The sequence below is a fragment of the Bombus vancouverensis genome, chromosome 5 (assembly GCF_051014615.1).
Source record: "Bombus vancouverensis nearcticus chromosome 5, iyBomVanc1_principal, whole genome shotgun sequence".
Taxonomy (NCBI): Eukaryota; Metazoa; Arthropoda; class Insecta; order Hymenoptera; family Apidae; genus Bombus; species Bombus vancouverensis.
Window position 1 is genome coordinate 13,372,809 of NC_134915.1, and position 26,071 is coordinate 13,398,879.

Here is a 26,071-nt window from a genome sequence, read left to right on the forward strand (position 1 = left end):
TGAAAATCTGAAGATACACTAAGAACGAATAACAACATCACACTGAGATTATTAGAGTCCACACGCAGAAACAAAGGTTGGAAATAATAAATGTAAACACTGAATTATTGTCTAGAATAAGGTCAATATCGTATAAGAAAAACAACTTATATTAGACCAAATGTAACGTAACATATTTAATTTTCTTTCTCTCGTAACTTTTGATTATCACAGGCCTCGGACAAAGTGCATTTTACTCAGGACCCTTCTTATAACATACACAAAAATCAGCGAAATTAATGTAAAAGTCCTTTTTCTATAGTTTTATCGTATAAACGTTTATATGTAATTTTACATAATTGTATAATAGATGTATAATTATTATATCTATATATGCAATTATTACACGTAAATTATGTGTAATTAGAATAAAAATATTCTTTTTGTGTAGAAAGTAATTAATCTTTAACAAAAATTGTGATTATCAAGCAGGCTCTTAACTAATTTTCCTTGCTCATAGAGTGCTATTAATTTTCTCAAGTTATAACAAATACAATGATATTTATGAAATAAACAATATACATTTTTAAAGAAAATTCTTGATTTAAAAAATGCAGATCTTTTTCTATATTCTATCCTGTTTCTAAATTAAACTGTATGTATTTGTCAGGTGAAAAAATAAATTTTGGGAAAAGCCAGTGTGTTAGGAGTCTTGAGTAGAGCGGTAAAATCGGACCGGGTACCCACGTAAAAGGGAAGACTTAGTGATGTTATTTCGGAGAAGAAGTAAGAATAAAAACATCCAGTAGTATCCCACGATCACGATGTTTCTTTTTATTGCAACCGGCTGAATAATTGACAGGTTCATTGATTTTTCTTCCCTTTACGAATCAACACATTCAACATGAAAGTTCTCGAACTCCTATAACTTTCCCCTTCGTTTACAGAAATAAAGGAAGTAGATTGTTACGTTTCATCAAGGTTTTATTACAAATCAAGCTTTTATTGAGTACATCTTTTAACGCCATGTATATTTAGTAAAAAGAATTATTTATTGTTGAAACATTTTTCAACCGAATTATCAGAAAGTATAGCAAAGCGCGAAACAAAAGAGAAGAACATCCCCAAGAAATATGCTTCTCTTTCACGAATCTTACTACGATCTTCCAATATTTTGTTTTGAAACTCTTCCGAAATCTTCATTCTCATAAAGATATTTATCAATTTTATTCTCATAGAAAAATAATTGTACAGTAGGAAACGATTTATTCTCAAAAGACACGCATATTTTTCACGAATCTTATTACGATCTTTCAATTGTTTTGACGCTGTCCCGAAAGAAATTTCGGGAAAAATGTAGCCAGGAAACTATAGATAGGAAACGTACGGTACTTTCAACGCATAAACCGTTTGCCATAAAAATCGACCGGATAATAAACGTTGCTTTCTTCGCGCGCGCAACGAAGTAACCCGAATTCTGCTTTATATTTTTCAGGAGTTCCCCGAAAGGATTCTTAAAGCGGAAACGCCCTTTAAAACCTGCGTTCCCATTCCTCACGGTCACTCGCCCAAATTTCACTACAATTCCCTTGAACATTGAGCAGCAAATCTGCGGAAATGTTCTTCCATCGCACGTATTTCTCTACGTCGCGTTGCCGCGCAAGATGTTACACGCCATCTTATACATGTAGTATGTCATGTTACCTTGTTTTGGGTATAGTATCTGGATTTATCAAATTCTAGTTTCGAGTAACTTTTTGGAATTCATTGGATATCATAATTATTCAGAATTAAATAGAAGGGTGACAACAAGCTTTAAGAATTATCAATCTTGAAATATCTGTGGAAATTGACTTTAGAAATGAACTATTTCCTGGAATGAAATTGCCATTATTTTACCTAATAAGATTGTAATATTTAATAAGAATATTATGATTTAAAAACTGTCTTAATCCTTTCTCTAATAGTTAAGCGATATAAATTGAACAGTCTGTTATTAAAGATTCTTAAAAAATTAACTTTCTTTAATGTTCTACAATATATACTTTTAAAGTTATATTACTATTTCAATTATTAGATTTAACTATTCTATTTATATATTATATATATTCTGTACCCAATAATATGTAATGATATTATATATCTCACTGTATAAAGTGATGATTTCATTGGAAATATCATCTTGCAAATTTTTATTTGAAAATTTGAAGTATTCGTTTGTACGTAAATTCCAACAAATAATCTTTATTACATTCTGTATTAAAACACAAGTTCCACTCCAATGTTCAGAATGATTATTTTCATTTGAAAAATAAACTTGTAAACTGGGACATTTTTTGCCTTTCATCCTGCATTTAAAATAACTTCACGTTTGCAAAATTTATAACATAATATAATATATCCTTTGAATTATATTTACAAGAATATGAATTTCCATTCAACTCTAGTCAGTCAGCAAAAAAAGAAAAAAAGAAGATTCACCTATCCTCCACCATCGCTCAAACTAGGATCTATCCTTTTCACGAAACAACTTTCTCCTTAAATTCCACTTTATTTAGTTGTATTCATAAGTAAAAACTTAAAAAGTAAAATCATCCACCGTCGAGTCATAATATTAAACCCTAAACGAGTTAAAAAAGAAAATTGAGTATTCAAGCTGGCAGGTCTTTTGCGCTTTTTCTGCGCTCGAGAATATTTCGCGGAGTTGCACGTGTATGTTTGATCAAGTATATTCGCGATACGATCCCTTGACGTTCCTTCGGTTGTTCTGTCCCGCTATATCAGCCCCGAGAAAACCGCTGAGCGATCTTCCTTCTACTCGCCGCGTTTATCGTGTGTACACGTAAATGCAGAGGGGGTTGGAGAGGCACGTCTGCGCGATGCGCGTCGGGAGAGGAGAGAGCCTCATTCGCGACCGGTCCGACGTGCTTTTCCACCCTCGACGACAGTCCTGCCGCATCAACGAAACGTGCAACATAATCGTGAGTAAATCTCCTTCACCCTGGCTGATCACACATTCTCTCTCTGTCTTTCTGTGCCGTGTCCTTCGTCCACTCTTAAACCGGACTCACTGGGTACGTGATATTAACAGATTCATCCACGGTCTTTTTCCTCCACCTTTTTTTTTCTTTCGTATTACGGGTAAGATAACAGTTGCAGATTATATAAAACGTAAAGTTATGTATTACACAATACGTGAATTTATATATTATTGATAAGTGGAAGATTCTTTGGACTAGATATGTATTTTCTTTGGTGTATAATAATGTAGAATTATATGTATACTTATCTATATACACGATAACTAAAGAGTTCATTAAAATATCGTGGGTCACAACAATTGTAAGATTTCTTTGACCCATATTTAAATTGCACATTCTTGTCAACTACAAGGTTCTTCGAACTGTAAATAAGTCTTCTTTGGAATATACATAATAACGTGAAATTATATAGTTGTTGGTAACCAAAGGATTCTTTAAGATTGTTTCGGTCATAACAAGTGCAAGATTTCTTTGATCCGTAATTAAATTCTTTTTTCCTGTTATTCTTTCCTGTTATTGCTTTTGCAAAGATTACCAGAGATAACAAAGAATTTTCTGAATCGAAATTAAATTGCACATTATTAATAAACATTCTTTGAACTTTTTATTAAATTACTGATAATATACTTTCGACTTCTTATACATTTCTTGATAATTATTTAAAGAAATTTCCAAATCTCTTGATTCATAATAACAATTGTAAGATTTCTGTAATTCATAACTATTACAAATTCTTTTAAGTCGCTGATATTACATATTACCACAGTTTTTGCTAAAGATAATCAGAGGACTTTGAGAATTTTTCGAGAAATCTTTAAGAAAATTCCAGTCGTGAGACATAGCAAATATTTGACGATGAATAAATTTCAAAAGTTCTTATCCTTGGAAGGATGCATGTGAAGCGTTCTTAAAATAGTTAATCGTCCGATTTCCTCGATTAAGGATCGAATTATTCACCGAGTGGTAGATCGGTTTAAGAGTTGATTCAGCGGCGCGGCTCTTCACACTTCGTCGTACGTTTTTCTGAATGTTTCCGCGGAGGATCTCGTGGAACGACGGGGGTGAAATCACGTTAAACCGCATGGATAAACCATGGGCCACGGAATCAGGATTAATTCCTTCGCTATTCGACTATTCTTGGTCTTCTTTTTTTCTTGATATTGCTAAAACCTACATCGTGCAAAATTTTGAAGATCTCGAATGGATCTTATTTAAAATTTTTCGGATGTATCTTGAGAAACTAGCCAAAAATTGCATTTTAACCGCATGTCCTCTTTATTTTGAAGAATAGATGAAGCTTTATTTCCACTATATCGTCAGTTTGATAAAAGAGTGAACGCCTTTTAAAATTTCTGTATTTCTTTAATTAGATAAATTATAAAAATATAATTTATTTCAATTCAATTATGTAATAACTATACTGACTGACAATAATACGAGAAAATGCTATAGATATTAAACAAGAATGACGTAAAGTATATGGAGGAGATATGTATAAACAATATTTTATTGTAATGTATCTAAACAGAAAGTTTTACAAGAACATACAATTCAAAGAATATTAACTAGATTGTAAAATTATTTTCTATTTTAAATTAATCTCTTGAAGAATTTACTTTACGTAGTACCGTTACTCTTCTGGCAAATCAACCACATAATTTGATAAAAGATATTTTTACCTCTGAAAAAATATATATTTCGTCGGAGATTTAAACGATGTAATTTTTCTTATACATTACATAGTAGCATCGTAGTGAAACTTCTGTAGGTTCACGTTTTGATCGATTCCCTTCGTGCTATTATTAAATCATTTCGAGTAACCGGCTAATGATACGGAAGCACTTTCTCTTTTTATAAGCACCCGATAGCCGAGATTATAACTTTATATCGATCGTAATACATTTATTATCTCCCGGAACGAGAAAAGATCCATGATTTATTGAGATTTATACGAGAAATAAAATTAATCGAACTTTTAATATAATATAAACAACTGAACGTAATCACATAGAATGCAATACATTTTATAAGCTGTTGCTATTAATTTTGTAACAAATTAACTGACATTAATTGTTAATCAAAGAAAAGAGAGGAATACATTGAGAGAGTAAATCTCTCCATCGCTAAATCCATTTTTAACTTATATGTGTTTCTCATTGTCAATCTTAAATATTATCGCAACTTAATTACTTGACAATTTAAAATATTAAAAGTCCAAACACATGCACTATTTTTCTACTAAAAATTTGGGTCCCTTTATTATTAAAATTTCCCTTTGACAATCTAAATTCGCCTCTTGTAAGATAAATAATCCCAAATTTTTAATAACAGCGTATATCGTACAAACACAAAAATACAAAAATAAATAAAAAATATGTGCGTCATACCTGAAGACTTGTAAATTCAAAAAATCTTTGCCAGCCAAGCCGAATCCATCCATATGAAAAATTCTTCAATTTAACTTTTCTGTATTTCACCACTTTTTCACAATTTTTCAAAATTAATCCATACCGAGAACGTTTTCAGAGAGAAGTGCTTTCAAAGAGTTTTCGCGCGTGCGAAACGCGGAACGCGGAACGCGGCACGTTTAATCGAAAACGAATTTTTCAGCGAACGGAGGAGAATTTCCGCAATTATTCGAAATTAAGGTCCTCCAACATGGAACAGTTCTTTCGACGATATCGGGAAACGATGCTTTACCAACCATTCCCGTAGCTGTTTTTAAACGATCCGAGGAAATGCGGTTAGCAGAACGAGATTATAAACGACAGTGTCACCGTTTGATCCTTTGTTTGCTTTTGCACAATACAAAATGCAAACACTGCCTCGTGTGCCCAGCCCTCGTCTTCCACGAGATTTCTCGACCATGACATTCGCGGTTCGATTCAAGAACTGTTTGTATACAATTGTCTTCGAGGTTTCAAATTGCTTGAAACGTAGAATCCACACAGGTGAAGATCACGTTCGTGTTATTTTTGTGTTGATTAAGATTGTGAGAAGTAACATGATATACCTAATATGTATGTAACTATTTACATGTAGCATGTCGTTTTTTTGTGTTTGCGTTGAGATTTTGTTGCGTTAAATATTATTTTGTACGGTGAAATGCGTGTTTTGTACGACGAGGTTGTGGGATATTTCAATAAACAATTTAGAGACATTTGAGTTTATAGGTTATAACTATAGGTTCTAAATTAATTGAATATTATTGAAACACTTGCAAAATATTTCAATAAACAACTGAAACTTGGATTCGTAGATTATATAATAGAAGATTATTGAAACACTTAATGCCACGTGTTATTTGAGAGCGAAATTATGATAATATTTATAATGGCTGGAGCACTTCAGGTCAGGACTTGACACGACAGGACTAGTTATGATGTCATATTGGAGGAGAATAAGTGATCGCTGAGCCCTCTTGCGCGATAGATTACGAACTAACAATGTTAGTGAATTGGCAAGTGACAAGATGAAGGTTATATTTCTCTTTCATAATTTTGCAAATTTACGTCAAACCGGATAGTCGAATGAATGATTTACTTCGTTACTTCATTTTATATAATGGAGACTCTATTAATATTAATAACTCGTAACTTGTAACTTATAGACTTTTACTAATGATATATTTCAAGAGGGTTCCGCTCTTAGAGAAGTTGTAGCGGGTATCGTTCAATGATAAAAAATGTGAAAGTCTATCGTAGTGTGATTCAAGACTTTTGTTTCAAAATACATAATTGGATCTGAGAAGAATGTTATTTAAATGTAAGTTTTTCAATAAGTTTATATTTTTTTAAATTGTTTTCCTTATTTATTTAAGTATTTAAGTATTTTTCTAATTTTTGCTTTATTTTATTTTAACTTTCATCTTAAAAATTTTCTTTATTGAAACATCTCGACCGCACGGTAATTCAAAATATTATAAAACTAAATAAAATCGAACTTGAACGTCCTAGGAAAATTGTCGAAGCGCAATAATAAATCGATAAAGAAAATTTAGGGTGAAAAGCGTTTGCTTATACATGCATCGCGTTTGAGCAAATGAAATTGCCATGTTGTTCGTTCATTCCTACTTCGTGCCTATTCGTGCGTTGAAAAACTTTCTACTTCCCTAACCTTTCAGTTAACCTAAGTATAGTTTCATTACAACTTTTATTTAAATGATCGAATAGAAGCTGATTTTAATGTCATCAAATAGCTGTATCGTATTTCTAGTGAATTAACAAGTACTCGGAATAAAAATTTCAGAGAGATGACGATATAAACGAGTCAGTTTCATGAAATATTGTCGTCCAAAAATGTTGCTTTTTAGTGCAAATGTCACTCAAAAATATTGCTTTTTAATTTAACTATAATCTAAAAGTATTATTTACTAATATTATCCAAATTAATTTTGATTAAGTATAAAATTTAATTTTGCAATTTCAAATTTATCCAATTAGAATTAATCCGGAATAAAATAAATTATACACAAGAATCATAAACAAATTATCAGCTTCAAAAAAGAAATACATCGTCACTACATAGAATTAATACTATAAAAAGTTACTTCTTACAATCTTATCATAAATTACCAATTTTTTAATATGAAAATTCTTATCTCAGAGTTATATGAAATTGTATTAATACTGGAAATTATTCTCTAGCGATATGAAATACAAATATTTTTTGAATTGAGCCTCGAAAAGTGTTTCCACACACACTTCTGTGCCTGGAAACTACTTTTTGCCAAGGTGTTGCGTACACGTGAATCGTGTGTTGTCCTGACAGCACTAACCGTCCCCTGCCCTTTTTTTATGGATGTAAACCACAACAAACAACTGTGCACAAATACTACTTTATGTGTGTATATGTGTGACAATAACGTGCCCCGTCAAAGTTATAACCAATATATTCTATCCTTTTCAAGAGAAATCAAGGGAGTGAATTTCTCATTTAGGACATTTCAGGATCGTGTCGACGATCAGACATAACAGAGTTCTCAGTAAAAAATTCACGTTAGAAGCAATAGATCTCAATTAAATTCGTTTTTAGAAAGGAAGAAGATAGAGAGGAAATAAACATAGATAAAATAATAAGATCGTATAATTACACGCTAAATTTGATCGTCAATAGGCTTCACTAGCCTCTTCCATTTTCGTAACGTCGACAGAAATCGAACTGATGTAGCCTTCAATTAAAATTATTTCAATTAAAAAAAAAAAATGAAAGTAGGTTAAATAGAAAAAGATCGTAGAATCACATCCTAAATTTTATTAATACAGCGAGTAGCAATAGGTTTCAGCAGCCTCTTCCACCTTTATAATGCCATCAGATATTTAATAGTCTTCAATTAAAATTATTTGAATTAATTTCTTAAAACGTAAATTTCTCCTCGATTTATTAATAGAAGCGATGAAAATAAATTTCCTTTACAGTAAAAGACAATCAACAATGCAAGTAGGTATAGTATAATATATTTTTTAGAAGATACATAGATATTTTAGTTTGTAAAATATCGTAGCTAAAATCTATAAAGATCAATGGCTAAAATAATCAAATAAATCAGAAATAATTCATGTTCCCACATATCATAAACATGCGCATTAAGCGGATAAAAAAGGAATAAGAAATAGGTGAAATAAAAAGAATCTTATGCTCACATCACAGATTCTATCAACAACGCGTTTCACCATTTCTTTCCACCTCTATAATGTAGTCAGAAATCAAACTAATAGCCTCCAGTTTTGCTCTTACTCTCAGGCCAGCCCACATAAACTCCGAATATAGGGTGCAGCGCTTTCTATCTGGTGGGACGAGCTAAATTCAACTTGTGAGAGCAAAGTTACGTCGTACGCAGGTATCGTAAACAGGTGCCCGTGCTCCATGAGTAGGTCTATTGTTCGCTGAAAAGCGGTCGAGAACACGCTTTGATTCTGAACATATTTCGCCACTGTTTCGTCGTTGCTTTCGTTTCTGTGACTTCGTTTCGTTCCTCCTCAGTGTTAAACAATGCAGGATTCCTAGTAGACGGTGGCAGGGTCGACGTTCAGGCCGACTTTTTCACTCATTGTTCCGGAGGGTGAAACACGTAACTGGGTCAAAGTTTTTCGATCGATCGGTCGAGTCCTTAAGTTCGACGCGTTGGCGGAGAAGAAGAAAGGTGGAGGAAAACCTGTTGGTTCCTTGTTCATTCAAGTATTCAAGGAATAATTTGCTAGATACTTGTCTTAGTTTCTTTGGTGAGACATTCCCTGTCACAGCGGATCAGTAAGATACAAAGGATGAACATTTTGGAATTTTTGCTTCATATTCATATTCGTGTGACAAGATTACACGAGTCTTTCAGAAGCTGAACTGGTCGATACCAATTTTTCTTAATTTCTTCATCTCATTACATGTTGTTTCGTCACATCAAATTTGATTTATCATGTTTTGAAATACTATTATAATTGTTTCCTGATATGCGTGCATATGATTTCTTATCACAATTTCCCTACTTCAATTTAATGTCTGGAAGTGAATAGCTGCTTAATTCAATTGAGTTGACTTGCACCACGAATGTAATACACTGTCTCATTTGAGGTCACTTCATTATTACAACTCTATCGTATCACAGGCCTAGGTTTTGTTGTTAGGAAACGACATTTATTTCATAAATTGAAAAATGTAGCCAATATTTGAATTTAGCATAGAGAAAGAGATGAAAAGTTGTACGAGGCAGTTCTCATTAAACGAGACTTTTCTTATTAAATCTTGATAATTTACTAATTGAGAAACGAATTATTGCATCGGAATAGAGAAATTCGTGCGAAGAATATCAAATACAAATGCTTACTATGAACATAAGGTTGACTTTAAGCGATTTGGCTCGTCTGAACAGGATTATTGAAACGAATACGTTCGCGAAAATTAGAATATGTCTGAGTCGTTGAAATTGTGCATGTCGGAAAAATTGTGGAGAGGATTCCGATCGAGCAATTTCGCGGGCAACCACGGAATGGAACTTTTTCCTTCCGGAGTAATCACGTAGCCTGTGATTGGAGACCTCGAATGCATATGGTAATTTGCCAGATCTCCTTTTGCCGCGGCTTCTTCCGTACGTCGATCGATCGCTTTTCGCCTCTTTTCCGCGAACGAAATCTGTTTTAAATCCGGCCCGATAAAAGCAACTCTGCGAGATGAAAACTAAGAGAGTCGTATGAATCCACGTCGACGACTTTATCTACCGTATAATTAGGGTAATTTTGACATGGAGTGTGATTAGTAGATTCATAGGTTTCTTCTTCTTCCTGATGATATAACGATTACTATACTGCGGATTTTTCTGTATTTAGAAGAAATTTAAACGCGTAAAAATATATAGAATCTACATAATATGCAAGAATATATAAAATATTCAAAGTATAACACTTGGTAGAAAACTTAGCAGGCGAAACAAATTTCTACTTAGGTTCTATCCCTTTTAATTATATTTATAAAAATCTGTTTCTTCGAATTGAAGGTATCAGACCATCTGTTTTTAGCGACAGTTTTTCTAAGAAGAATCGGAAGAATTTTTCGAAGCATTTACTACGGTCACGGTCACTTAAAGATACTGTGACCATTATTGCTTGATTCTGTCTGCTCCACTTATTTCACTGGAAAAAACCAAGACGATTCTTAATTCTTTGATAGTATAATAAAATAACGAAGAATTTAGAATGAATGATTAAGAAAATAATTATTTCTTTATCAACGATTCACGTATTACCAACGATATCAATTGTTAAAATTTTATCTGAATTTCTATTTCTCGATAGAAAGAAAGGAGATGTTGCCTGGTGTTGTAACACTCGTCGTTAATTGGCTTCTTCAACGAACAATTGAAACAAATCGTGCAAGCATTAAAAGGTATATCGTTAATGATACACATCGTCGTTTGAGATTCAAAGTAGAGCTCGTTCTAATTAACGCGCCACCTGGTTACACCTTGTTCGATTCTACATGCACATAGAAATACTCTTACTCGCTTTAATAATAAAAATCGGATGGTGCTACCGTTTAAGATCGTTTTAATCGAGGAATTCAGTGGAAAACGGTGCTATAAGCGTAATTCTCACAAGGAAACGATATTCGAGGTTTGTATTTGTTTCGAAAATCTCCATACGAATTTCCAAATTCTCCTGAATATGTATACTGACGTATTTTAATATTTGGAAACATACAGATTTTTTTTTATCAAAATTTATCTTTATCCTTATCGGTTTTCAATTATCAATATCAAATTAAAGGTTTAATGATTTATATCATTATCTTGAATCTCTCATATAAGATTAAAGGTTTAATAATGTTTGCTGTTTACTATCAAATTTAATCTTTGGTAACAATAACAATTTAATAGCAAATGATTTAAGTAAGATTATTTTCCTTAAAATTCTTTTCTAAAATTATTACATCGTGTTCCTTTCGTGTTGGATCTCTAAATTTTCTATCCTCGTAGTATTGGATTCTTTCTGTTTTCAGCCGATTGCTACATCATCGTGTTTGAAAACTGCTGAAGCGACCAGAAATTAAGCAGAAACGCGATGAAATGCGATCGAAATGAGATTTCCTTCGTCCGAGATTCTTTCCCGTAGTCGATTTCATCGTCGACACGTCGTTAAGAATCATCTCCCACGTTCATTGGTCGATCGTTAATTTCTGTTGAGAACCCGATACTATCGTCGTTAAATCGCATTTCTGCCAGTAATTCACTTAACGATCTCCCATGGTACCGTTAATTAACGATGGTCAAAGTATCGAAAAAAAGGAGCAACCATGTTGAAATCGAATAACCAGCCAGATTGTACACCTCGTCTTTTTCACTTTCCAACCGACTCGTGTTGTAACTTCGCAACTGTTAGCTATTAATCCCTTTATTGCTTTGCTTTTCCACTTAGTGCTTTAATGTGGAATATTCGTTTTATTTTTTGCTCAGCTTTCTCTTTCAATCTGTAGACTTCGTAGGAAATGATCGTGGCAATTTTTATACCAATGTTTACGGCTGTTGAACATATATTGGGTTGGTAACTAAATGATTGCGGATTTTGTCATTAGGTGGTATTGACAAAATCCGCAATCACTGAGTTGTCAACCCAATACATGGATGTAAGTATCTTTCGCGATTAAAATACGAAAAATCCAATGTTATTTTTTGATAGGTTAGGAATAAGAGAATTCGTAAGGTCCGCGTAATTTGTACCTTTGCCTTACGAGTTGTATTATTTTTGAAGTTGCAAATACAAAATAAACGCGTTACAATTGCGAAGATGAATTCATCGAGCCTCTGAATGGATCCTTTTGATCGAGGCACAGATAATTCTTCCTTCACGTTAACATAATCTTACCTCTTCAGACGCTCCTCTCGATATCTGCTTGCTCAATAACTTTATCATATTGTGATCGGTACAAAATTAAATAAGCACTTCTCTTCTACCAGACGATATTGAAGTTTTGTTTCGTTAAAAAATCGAATGAGATTTTAATTCTTGCTCCTCTCCCCCGTGGTATATAACGATTTTTCTCTTAATTCCTCTTGAAAGCCATTTCAATCATGGATGACCTCATTGGAAGAAATTATTTATTAACTCTGTTTCTTCTTTTTCATCTAGCTTACGATAGCAATGAAAGCAAATAAGAGCAGGAAATTTGTACGAAGATACGAATTTACATAGTCGATGGAAATTCGTGCTAAACGTTGAAGCGTGAAAGCTTTAATCTGCATCAAGATGAAGCATTTAATTATTATCGCTGGATCGAATGATCGACCTTGGTAACTCCTTTGAATATAAATCTGTTTGATGGTATTGCACATCTGTTTGATGGTATGGTACATCTTTAAGGCTAATTAGCTTGGGCGATTCGTGTGAGTGTATTTTGAAGTCGTGATTTGAATTTCTATTTAATGTTTTCGATTCTTTGTTATAAAGAAGATTGCCTTTTAAAAAAAATCTTAGGGACAATGTTTGTCTATAATTCTTAGATTTTATAGGTAATTAATCCAATTTTACGATATCATACTCTTTTCATTCCAATTTTATTCTAATGTTATTTTTCTTTACGCTAATACCGTTCGTTTATATTGGAAAATGATATAATTATATCACCAACAAATCTATTCCAGGCTTCTACATATACAACAATTTGTTTATTCAATTTATCGAATCCAATTGATTGCGAACCGATCAAGCAATTTCATTTTCTAGTAGCAAAACATTCGTTCCACGTGACATGATTTAATTAATAACGCGACGCGGAATAACCTGTTCCAGTGGTCCTTAATTAGTCTTCGATGCTAATTCAACTAATTGGAGTTAATTGATATCTAGATCTGTTCGTCGATTAACTCTGATAATTTAGGGTCATCTGTTTCATTCGTAGAATATATGCATATAGGTGATAATTTTGTCCATCATCCTATTTTTGTTCCCTTAATATTCTATTATCTAATGTTTGCAAAAAGATGATATTAAAATGAGAACAAATTTTACTTATAAGATATATCTTTTCATGCATTTTCATAATTCTTTTTTCATCTCGAATTCATGCATTTGGACAATGTTTTCAATATTATATTAACGACTGATATATGTAGCAAATCAGTTATTTAAAAAAAATTACGTATACAAAATTATGTGCAAAAATAAGTATAAAAACCTTATATGTATATTTGTAAGATTTAAAAACATAAATTGTAAATTTTTAAACCATATAAATTCTTTTCACACATTCTCAAGTATAGTTTGAAGCAATCTGCGTTGCGTTTTATTTTGCAATTGTATCTGCAGTACGATAGACGTAAGAAGTTACGATAAATCTTCGTTCCACTTTCAGTTTACCTCTATTTCGTGTTCGAAACTTTCCAATTTTTTTTTTCTCTTTTGTTCGTCGTCGAAATTTGAGAATTCGGGAGCGTACACGTGGCGATGATTCGTGAGATGGGACAGACGCGTGTTTTATCGAGGAAAACGCGGCAGATTCAATTAGTTAGAGAGAACACGAGATGCTTTTACCGGCAAGAACGTTGATGCCGCGGTTGGGAAACGCGATATCACTCGATCGATTAAATTCGAAACTAACAACACGATACAGTTTTGAAACGGTCTCCACTTTTGAAAGGTAGGAACTTTTTTCCCGAACTTTCCTCTTTTTCTCTTTTTCTTTTTCAATATAAACGCGACATTTTGTTAGAATGTGTAGATTCAATTTTGAATTTTGTATGAAAGGTTTAAAAATTTTGTAAATCTCATATTCTGTACATGAATATGAATTTTCACAGATGCGCGTTTCACGTAATATAAAGCAATAGGAATGTTGTGTTTTCTTATACGATTAATATTCTATCAGTGAATATTTAATAACGATTAAAGATTTCGTGAAATTCGTGGTATATTAAATTCTACCAATTTCATACTTTCCATTGGCCGGAACTTTACAATTGGAACTTGAATAATGTATATAGCAGCACGTTTATTTTATTTGTTTTCAACTGCAGTATGTTCAATGAAATATACATTGTAACTAATTAATTTAAGCTTATTAAGTTACAGAAATATTTTCACAGTAGATAAATTCTTATTAAAATTCCAGGAAAATGCGATACAATTTGAAATTCAGTTTCTCTTATGTTACTTCTCATGGATATAGTAAAAATTCTCTTGAAATGAAAGAAACTTTCGTAATAGGCTATTTAACTTCGAACTTATGAAAAGAATGAATATCCTGAAAATAGGTTTTCATATTGCTTCTATTCTTCTACATATTTGTTAGTTCTAATCAAAGAGGAAATGCCATACATTTTAATCTTGCACATGCATTGTGTAACTCAACATTTGCACACGAGCTTTGTGAAAATTAAACTCTTTCTAGGTCTTGAATGTAAATTACATCTTTTCTACACTTTTGGTATTCATATTCTGTGATGAGTTTTTCTTGAGACTTTTTCATATTTCTTATAAAATATACAGAGTTGAATTTTTTAAAATTGTTAAAATCGTCCAATGTTATTTTCCATGAAACGATATTCCCAATTAATTGTTACACAAAATTTATAATATTTCCTAAACCATAAAAACGTAACATGAATCATAAATCATTTAAGTCTTGATTTACACCTTTATGATTTCTTTGCTCACTGGAATTTCTCGTTAGATTGTTAATAAAACGAAACTTCAGCCATGCCTCAGCGATAAATGCTATATAGTTAAGGGTTAGCCTTTGTTCAGTTTTTGATTACTACAAATCCACCTTTGGATTTTTCCACTTTTATTTCTTCAGCGTTCGGTATATTCCACGCACGAAGGCGATTAAAAACTGTGTGAGAAAAATACTTGTACTTCACAACCAAGATTTGTTTCATCTGGGTTAATTGCAACGAAAGTCGTGCGAAAGGGAAGGATTTTGTGTAATTATCCAGGCTTGGCTTTAACAAAGTGAATGAGGCAGCGTGTTTAATTTATAGTTAGTCGAAGTGTCTCGTTTAATTAAATTTTTAAGCAACCTACTTAATTGCACGCCAACTAACATCGAAATTACTTTGTCTCGATCGTTTCGTACTAATTACTATTCGATTAAATTTTTTACACGCTGTTTGACGTGCGTTCTACTGTTGTTCTTCAATTTGAAAATTAATTGTAGCACGAGCAATTCAATTTTCTTTTTACTGGATGGAAAAGTCGTAAACAGAAACGTTATGTGCTACAAAATTGTTGGATTGTAAAGTGCTTACTATTGCATCCATTAAGGGCACTTAACTTGGTAAGGTGTGCCCTATAAAATTCAGGAAAATTGCGTAGAAGAGTTTAAGTTCGGGGGAAACTTTGCTGGAAGTTAAGAAAACACCGTTTTACACGAGAACCATATTTATGGGCACAAGCCATCGATTATGTGTTACTATTTTTATGTAGCCTCATATCTTTCACACGTTTCGATTCTAGCCGGGCGAAAATGGCACCCCCAATGCGAATTTTTACAAAAAAAAAAAATGCCACTCGTTTGTCCACGATTTGATCACATTTGTTCAACCAAAATTTTTGTTCTTCCACCTTTCAAGAAAAGAGTGCTATCTTCATCCAGCTTTCAGTTCTTCGCTTCTTCTGCGATTGAGAGGAAACGATTCATGTATAGAATATTTTAAATTTTGAGAATTTATTTTTTTATTCTGCACGTTTTTTATAATCGTGGATTTTTACGAATTATTATCTTTTTTTTTTGAAAACTTTGCAACAAATCATTCTTACTGTATTCGTTTATTAAATTAATTAGTGCTAGAATGAGAATTTAAAGGTGTATCAGCGATGCTTCGATTCTTATTTCTACGTCACTAAAATGTATGCTTGTTCAAATGACATGTTACTTGCTAATACTCGCATCTCTAATACTCCGTAGACATCTCAACGCAATTATTTCACGTAAAACGTCAATTAGCATATCCTCTCCACGACCTATTAATTCTCCATTTCTACTACCATACTTACTTATTTACTATTTCTGTAAACAAAATCCATTACCATCTCTCCCCTCCAACTTCCACGAAAACTAACGTAAGGCAAATAATTCAACGTAAATATTTACAAACGATGTTTCATTTCGTTATTTCCAATTTGGATTGAACGCAAGCTGAACCTAATCTAACTTAACCATAGATCAAATCCATCTCAGTTATGAACGCGACATTCTACGATCGTAGATGTAAAGATAACGATGCAGCGCAGCGGTCACGATGCAAATCCGTTTCGCGATTCTCTAACGGTATCACTAGGTATATAATGAGCTTCGTCAGCGTTTTCGTTATCCGGTTTCGGAGGTGATTCAACCTTTGAATTTCTGATTAGCCGCTGCGATGCGACGAACGTTATCGGCCGCCGAAATTTCCAGCTCATTATAATTAAGATCAGACGTTTATTCATCGGGCTTATCACGCGTAGCAACGACACGTCTGGCTGGATGTGTAATCACATCCTCAGGGCTCGTTCCCTGCGTTTCAAACTGTTCCACTTCATTCCGCCTCCGTATTTATTGATTAAACTACTTGCATCTCACCGTTGTTTTCTTCAGGAGAAACGGAAACAGTTTCTGTTTAAACAGCCCGGAGATACATTTATCTCTGAGATTGTCCTTTCCTGACGTAGGTGGACGTAAGGTGGTTTTAACTGTTTGTAAATAGATTTCGACACGGAGTGCGCCAAGTGAAAATTTCATCCTCGAACTTCTTTTTCTTTTATCGTAAACGCGCGATCGATTATATGTCACGCACAAATAGATTCACGAAAATATTCGTAGACTCGTAGATACCTTTTATGAATATTCGTATCATGCGCGTTATACGAAACATTGTAACATTCCGTTGGCACTAATTGATGCGCAAGATACACAAAACCCTATTTCTGGTTGCCGATGAACAACAACGAATTAATTGATCTCTTGAATATTGATACCTCTACTTCGAGGTATCGGAGCGACGTACACGTCATCCAAGTTAGGGAAAATCCAAAACAATACCCATCGCTTTCTCGCATCAGCTAAAGCCCGAGTTTTCACGAGCTCATAATGCGTCAGTTGCTTTTGAGGTGCAGGAGAAACTACGGATTCTTCGTTAATCCTAGAAAATCAGTTCTTCTGCCTACGAATAAATCTAAAACGAAATATAGTAAAAATGCGTATAAAAATCTAAAACTCGGATATAGAGAAATCGCGTCCGCGTGACGAAGCCGGTTTAAAATTAACGCTTGGCAACGCCTTAACAATTTGAAAAATTTGAAATCAGAAAGAATTTCACTGTTTTTCCCTTTCTTCGTCAAAACGGAGTTTTCTCCTAATAGTCCTCTCTTTTCTTTTCCATTAATGAAGATAAAGTTTCGCGAACGTTAAAAGTATATAATTCCTATATCTGATTCGTCCATCGTGATCAAACTTATCATCGGTTGATATATCGTCGCACTATCGATAAGCCATAGTTACTGTCTCAATCTCCGGGGAATCCTGACGTTGTTTCTGTTTCTTTCCAATCGACTACCACCTGTTGAGAGAGAGAAAACATGTCCACGGGGTTCTTTGCTCGAGCACTCGGTACGTAAGGTTATGGATGTGATGGTAAAATGATCCACCGAAGAAACGAGTATTTTCACTGATTTGTCAGAAGGATGGAATAAGACATATCTCTTATAAGATTATCTGTGACGTTGATTAAAGGTACGGGATAAATTGCATTGTAATTGGACACGCGATTTACATTTATTATGACATTGGAAGGAATATTATATTTGTAATTATTTAAAGTAGAATTTAATTATTCAAATTCATACGGCGTATGATTAAAGATTACATTTAGATTAGAATTATCCAAACGTTACACGTTGCTATAACGAATTCAGATCTGCGCATCGTTGCAAAATTTTTTCATGAATAAAATTCGGATTGCCAACTCGGCACGTAATTTATTCACCTGGATGACTTTCGACTTGTAAAAATTATTCGTCTCTAAAATCTCCATTCTCCGTATAATCTGCATTTTTAATAATTAGCTTTCCAAATAATTCTACGAATAAAAATGTTCATTTCTGCAAATAATTGCTACAAATAATTAAATTCGTCAATTTTACGATTCCACGATTGCGATATTAATTTCGTCCTGGAAATTTATCGTGGAGCACAATATTATACGAGGCGGTTTGAATAAAAGATTTTCCCAACGAGCCCATTGAAAATATCCTGTCAAATGAAAAATTTGCCGACGTAAAAACGAATTAATTTTGCGAAGTATTATTTTTTTCATAAGAAACAAGAGTCGTTCTATATGTTTTTTAAATAGCGCATTATTCAGAATATGACAAGGAAAATATAATGTGCTATTTAAAAGATACAAAATGATATCCGCCTTCTACGAGAAGATAATACAAATTTTTAATATCAATTCTCTTTTATATCGGTAAATTCTTCGTTTGATACCAATGAGCTTTTGTTGGAAAAATTTCTTTGTTAAATTATCAGGACCAAAACCGCCTTGTACGTGAATGGATCGTCGTCAGTAAAGGCAATCAGCAGTTTGTTGCCATCGATGGCTAATAAAATCTGCTAATAACATCCCCGAGGACCATCGAGATCGCGGACGTTGTTCGATCGTGCACGAGCTTCCTGTGAAAGAGGAAATCTCATCGATGAAACGGAAAAAGGCGATTGGAACCGATTTTTTACCGATACGCCAATCAACGAACACGCGAGAGCACTCTTTCTCGACAAAGACCAGGATTCACTGGAACTTCTACTCCGATATCGGAAGACTTACGCTTCTGTACAAGATTATGGCCCCGAGTAATGAATTTTCGCTGAATTCGTCCGTTCTTTGTAGCTTTTTCACTCCGGTCCTTTGATATTTACGATGAAATTTCATGACATTGCCATTTCTCCGGATTTTATGATATCAAAGAAGTTAACGAGAAATGTTTCCTCTGTGAAGTTGATATAACGAGTCTGATTTCTGTGAAATTATTTTTGTAACGATCTATTGCGAAGAGATAACGGAAGATATACGCGTTGTTGCAAATTTCCCCAATGAAATTGTCCATTTTGTGTGTTTTTGCGTCTATGTTCTTTATGGTTACGACCTTTTGAGATTAATTTTACACAGGACAGCAACTGTGAACTGTTTGATATTTGTTTCTTTGAGCGTTTATTTAATTTATCTTTAATTTTTTTTAGTGGGAAAGAGTGTGTTCTCTTGTTTGATATTAGTTTTCAACAATGAAGTTAAATTACGAAACAAATGAACTACGCATAAGTAATAAACGAAATTAAACGAGTAAGCGATTTGGTATCATTTTAGTCATTTTTTGACATTTTTTTTTATGACGAAATCTAAGAATTTTTATATGAAGTTTATTTGAAATCAAGTCACTGAATCGATTTTATCTGTACGTTTAAATTTATATTTTCAATAAATTTCAGCCAGTTTTATTTTTCTTCAAATAAAAACCACTCCGATTAATTACTATTTAAATTTGTAACACAAATGTTTGCGCGCCAAGCTAATGCCTAACTGAGCGAAACACAATGTACACGACAGGAAATTAAAGGATGTAATCTGATAGATGTCCCATATTTGCAACTTGGCTGGTCAGAATGTATTTTTGAATATACTTTCGTGTAACACGCTTCGAGTTACATGTATTATATATTGCATTACTGATAAAACTTTCGCTGAATAATTATTGAAACAGGGTAGATTACTTTTCTAATTAACTTCTGAGCTTCGATTTCAGAGTTTTATCGAAACTTTCACATTAAATGCGTTGGATCAGATATTAACGTATCAGGTTGCCCGAAAATTTCTGTCGAGCGTTGTTTTTTTTATTTTTTTTTTTGAAAGAAAAAAAAATCAAATCGATTTAATCTAAATTTCTATTAATTAGTCTTCGATGCAGTATACATTGTTATTTATGATCATCTATCTAAAATTCTTCATTTATCCTACATTTTAATTATCTGTGATTTATGGAAACCTCTAAATAAAATTATAAATACACGAGTAAAATTTGGTAACAGGACATTCTATAAATTTATATTATTAGAAGTAATGCATATTCACACCAGTGTTCTTCTCCAACTGATTCCAATTCAACGAAACAAAACTATGCACTTATATGGAAATGCACGCAAATCAGATACAGGTTAACAAGGGAATTGTTTCGATCTGCAATGAAGTGGCGCACGCGAGAAAAGGGTGTTCGCCTTTATTTACGATTAATGTCTTCTGAAAATTAGGATTAATAGCCTGTAGCGCTAATGCTTCCTATATAATTACTTCACATTCGCAACACTTTCTATTATTATTTTGCATTATTTCTGAACAAGTTTTGAAGAATAAAATATCAAATAAGTATAAATCAATAAATATAATTTGCAATCGAGTTTGATTAAAAATCGAATGGAAAAAAATTGAATGATCTCACCGCTAATTTCATAATTACAACGATGTGTATCTGCAAATTAAAAATACCTCTTCTCTTAAACGCGAAATTGCATATTTTTTGTACATCGATTGATTCTTCCAAGTATTCTGCGTAAAATAGTGTTTGAATATTACATTATTGAAAGGATCAATATTTCGTGAGATATTTCAGATTTTTGATAAGTTGCGAGTTTACTGAAGATATTAGAATCCTTTTACCTTCGCATAGCAAGCATCTTGTAAATAATTTCTTTATATTTTTCGTAACAGTATTGATACGATAATTTATCTACTAATCATCAAAATATTACAATACACTATAATTTTGAAAATCGTCGAACATAATAATTCACTGTAGTGTACACGTTTTATAATATTCTTCTGAAGTGATTGCCAAATGACGAACGATTTTCTTTAATTGGTTGGAGATAAGCGTAATGTACATAATTTTACTCCGCTGTACAGTTCCTGTACCAGTTTCCCCTACTTTGGTAGCATCACATGTGTTAAAATCTTTCTCGCATTTTCGTACTGAAACTTGATTAAAATTGGAACAACATCGTACTACAAATAATTGCTCTTCTCTGTACGAAAATGGAACGAAGAAATTCTATGGAAATAGATGTTGTCTATAAATTTTACGTAACGTAGTGGAGAGACGTCGTTGGCTTAGAGTAGATCGCATCGGCAAAGAATCCACAGCGTCGCCGCATAAAGAGAAGGAAATATCGGTTTTCGATAACGCGCCGCGGAAATGAATTTGCGTTCTAATCGCTGTATCGAATTGGCTGGGACGCTTTGACGGCTTCCTCGCGAAAATTTTCCGCATGACTCCGTGGCTGGCCGCGAAACAGTTTGTCACGGGGCCAGCCACATTCGATTCAATCGAGTTTGTTATAGAGCGGAGCGAATGGTGGCCGCGTGGGAGCTAATTAACCGGTTGGACTTTACTTGGAAATTTGTTACGTTCTATATTTGCTTGATAGAACATAATTTATAATTGGAAATTTTGTGACACAGATCGTGAAATACAGAACTTATTTTATATATACGCGTTTTTACATTTTTGAATATATGTGTTATCACTTAGATAGCTTGGGCCAGGTAGAGTTTGATTTGTAAAATGTAAAATAAAACAATTGGTTAGGATCCAATCCTAAGTTCGTTTCAACGTTGCTTCAACATCGAAAGCCATTAGCAATGTTCCACTGTTCGTTTATATCTAAAACATTAATTAAAAAATTTAGCACAGTTTCCATTCTATCAAATTTAATTGAAGAGTTCTTGTTTCGAATTCTTTCTGATAAGCGTGTATATTTTACACAAGGTACAATGAATAAGATTTCTGTCGTAAGTAAGACATTAATTTCTTCTTTCTTCATTCACAAGCCTTTTATCGAAATTTCCACAAACTATTTCACAGAATTCTTCTGTTTCTAAATTCGATCGCAGCGTAGATCGCATATAGAGAGAGTCTTTTCCTTCGCAATGGGATTCTTGTAAATTATGACCGATGCCGGCTATTATAAGCCTGGAAAAATTGAACTTACTTACGGGAATACTATCCCCGTGAGATCTTGGTGACGATCGATCATACGATGCTACGATACCTTCTATTTATTTTTCAAAATCCTCCAACGAACATAAGTGAGGATGACACGTCGACTTTTTCATACGTATATTACAGAAACTCGAAGAAAGGGAGGTCACTGCTTGAACAACCATCACGAAAACAGAGGCTTTAAGGAGTTTGATACGACTGATGTATTACGAAATATAAAATGTTTATATTAATAATCTCCTACATTCGTACCCTTATTTGCTTCTTTAAAGGGTTTCTTTTTTGTTTGAACGTGCGTTTGTTATTTTCAGAAAAGTCGTGTTGAATATTTCGTGTATTAGATTTGAAAACTCAAATGAAATTTCATGCTGAACTTCGCTTTTAATATTCAGAGGTAATGTACAATATGTAAATCTTGGGTTGCAAAGAGTTTTGTTTCACGGAATGTTAAATGAAATAATGAAACTATATTGAAGAATAACGATACAACTATTGTACTTCTATTCAATGCTGTTATTCCTAATTTTTGGGTCTCAGTTTTAATCCTGACTCTTGATTAATTTCCCAACTCAACTTTCGGCTTTCGGACAATTGAACTAATACTATCAACAAAGTTCTAAGCGTATAACAGGAACAAGTTTGATAATAAAATAAGAGCAGTTCTGCAAGTGGATTTACAAGTTTGTTGTTCTGTTTAACTTAAAATTGTGATATTATAGAGAAGTCGTTTTCATACAACAATAGTTTATAATTTAGCATTTATTATTTGTCAATTCGCTAATATTATATCATTAATAAATGAAATAATCTCTGTTATTCCTGTCTATCCCTCCCTACACTATCTTCAAAAATATTTAAAAATTATTACTTGAATTATTTATTAACAGCTTTTAATTTCAAAGCTTCAAGTTTATTTTAACAATATTGGACACTGTAATGTACAATTTCTACGTTACCATTGAAAAGAAGTTTCATTTGGGAGTTCTTCAGTCATCTCGAGGGAGGATTCCCGAATTCTCAGTTTTCTCAATAGGGTCAAGTACCACTACGTAAAATGTAATCGTCGAAACGGCACGGCAACGTTTCACATCGATGTCCATACGATCGGATTACTTTGCAAGCTTCGTGAAATGCGTATGTCGCACGACTTTTAGTATCGAGGGCATCGTTTGCGTCATACGTTAGTTGAAAAATGTTGTCGAATAGATTCGATTTGCACAAATCGAAACCTGATCCACTCGCTATTTCATAATTTCTACTTGTGGGGAACATGTTCCTCATTTCTATAAAATTGTCGTTTCTACACGCATCTCGGAATTTATGCAAACTTGAGAAATCATTAGGAAATTATCGAAACGTTTAAGCATTATAATTTTATTTGGAACATTAGAGTACAAAAGATTCGGATTTTGGCTACCATTTTAGGGTTTTTACTTACTTTTACCAAAATAAGATATCTAATTATTTCGTATTAAGAATTGATAAGTTGCCAAGTAAATGGGGAAAGTTATATTTGATAGGGAAAAGGATACGTTTCAGGTGAAATTATTTTGTAATACTTTTAAACGATAATTAAAGTTAGTGTGGAAATACAATGTTTACTTATAATACAATCTAACAATTTGTGTAGATCGACACGTATCTAAGCATCATCCAAGGGCTATAGCGAATTTCTTTGCATGATAGTAACACTTATAGTCTTTCCTGAATTTTTCATTCCCTTCTTGCCTTCATTTTCTGTTTCCATGTAACAACGAAGGAGAACATTTGCTGTAATGGAGTTGCGCGTACAATAGTCGCATTGTGTAGGCTCTGCCAACTCTCCAACCTGTCGAGTCTTCCACTCCTTCGCTACTTCCGGTCTCTCATTCCCGTGTTCGAACACTTGGAGACTAGTCCGTTGTCTCGGCTAAATACAATATCGAACGACTTCAGCGAATCGACAGTCGCTGAATCGTGAATGTACTATGTCTATACGATGCATGGAGTCGAAAGTTCGTTAAACCACAGATTTTCGCCTGTTTCAGTTGGATAGAAGGTCTCGTAACGTTGATCTTTTGTTATACAATTGTACATATATGTGAATAAAGGATATGCACTACTAGAAAGATTTATGCGAGTTAAAATTTATATAGATGTTAGCTTAGAATTTTTTGGTTGAAAACCTATCAAAATGGATGAAATTGCTACTGAGATTACTATGTGGATATAGAATATAAGGATTTAGAGAAATATGAGCTTAGATGAGCTTAGAACTTGAAATCAGCTGGAACCAAACCTGTCGAAATTAAAAAATTTGAAACCAGTCTTAAAATATATGTAAAAGTTACAAGATACTTTTTGTAAATGCAGTGGATGATATAATGGATAAATAATAGATAAAATGATATATAATTGTTATACTTTTATATTTTCTTATACTTTTGTAATCTCCTGTGACATTACTATGTATATTTTAATATATTAAGTACAATTACTATTGTATAATTGTACTAAATATTTTGTAATTTCTACATATATTGTTTCAAACTTTATCAATATAATCATAATAGCCGACTGCTAATAAAATTTCAAAACATTTTGTATAATACAAATAATACGTTCTCAAAAAGCGTCTGCAGGTAATTGAATACTTCGGTAAGCTTGTACATTAATACGTTTGAATCGAGCGCCCTTAGCGTTGTTCGTCCATCGATTTTAGGTTGGCACCACTGAGACGCCAGAAACTGCGCTGCGCAGTAACGCGTCCGAGGCTGAATTCGAACTTTGTTCCAAGCAAGCTTTTGTGCAATATTCTTTTCTTCTCAGTATATTTGCAGTGGAAATAATGAGTGAAGTACACATTACACTGCCGCAACTGTCTGTGTGAAATTTCTTTCCTGTTCCATGTCGTCTTCTAAAAGTAAGTCATGCGAAATAACATTACCACCCTGGTTTCACTGGAAACCACTGGTTTCACGAACCAGAGATTTGTTTGACAAGATTAATTAGATGTAATATTACACTGTTCAGAAAGTTCATAGCGATATCTGTGAAAGATTTCAAAATAATGTGTTCTCATAGAATTCACAGTATATGAATAATTTACACGTATGTATTTTTGAATGACTATGATATAACCACCTTTGAAAAGTTTTCGTCTTTTTTGGTACCGAATTATACTTCGAGTAGCATTCATGAATCTCTAAAATATACAATATTTTACAATTGAATAAGATTTGTGAAGATCAGAATAAATGTAGTACGATTATACTACATTCAGTGAATAAAATAGAATTTCCATTGGTGCCTCCATTATAAGTTTCTAACCAATTCTGAAATACTTCTTTTTAGTTGTCTTTATCATTTACATAATAATAAAATTGGTTCAAATATAGTAAGATCTAATACAGGGCATAGCAGTTATAAAAAATGCTCTAAACTTTCTGAACAAGCTAATATACATTACCAGTCATATATATATACATAATTTTTCTATCAGCAAATATGACATATATACATATATGTATTTTCTTTTTCTTATTATATTGGGTTATTTTCTGATAG

General features: G+C 33.0%; 1 protein-coding gene across 7 annotated transcripts in view; it reads left to right on the forward strand.

Moving 5' to 3' along the window:
• The first annotated feature begins 2,899 nt into the window (after positions 1-2,899).
• rsh (Rap GTPase activating protein radish) overlaps positions 2,900-26,071 on the forward strand; it is a 155,892-nt gene continuing 132,720 nt past the window's right edge. For 4 of the 7 annotated variants that reach the window (XM_033332926.2, XM_076618472.1, XM_076618473.1 and 1 more), the window contains exon 1: positions 2,925-2,960. The gene's annotated coding sequence lies outside the window, so the exon portion shown is untranslated. Of the gene's footprint in view, positions 2,961-25,273; positions 25,428-26,071 lie in introns of those variants that run through there. The other 3 variants (XM_033332935.2, XM_033332931.2, XM_076618475.1) reach the window with 3 other exon arrangements.